Below are 316 nucleotides of genomic sequence, written 5' to 3'. Positions count from 1 at the left end.
GCTCAACGTTCTCTGCTACCTTGGTCCTTCTCCCCCTTGCCTTCCCTGTATTGGGCCTGCCTGTATCTCTTGCAGCTATTCACAGTTTCTAAAAGAAAAAAAAAACAAAAAAAAATCGATAATTTTTTTGTGAAATCACTTTCAAAATAAAATGTAGCCCAGCTACATTCTTAGAGTTTCTATTCTGAAGCCACATCCTCAGCAAAGACATTGAAACCTCCACAGTGTATGTACTTTTTCTGTAGTTCTCTTTTAAAAAAAACAAACAAAACACCTTTGTTCTTCCCCTTTCCCTCCCCTCCCTACCTTCCCCCCC

This window comes from Antrostomus carolinensis, unplaced genomic scaffold, assembly GCF_000700745.2.
Source record: "Antrostomus carolinensis isolate BGI_N321 unplaced genomic scaffold, ASM70074v2 scaffold29258, whole genome shotgun sequence".
NCBI lineage: Eukaryota > Metazoa > Chordata > Aves > Caprimulgiformes > Caprimulgidae > Antrostomus > Antrostomus carolinensis.
Note: the sequence above shows the minus strand (reverse complement) of the source record.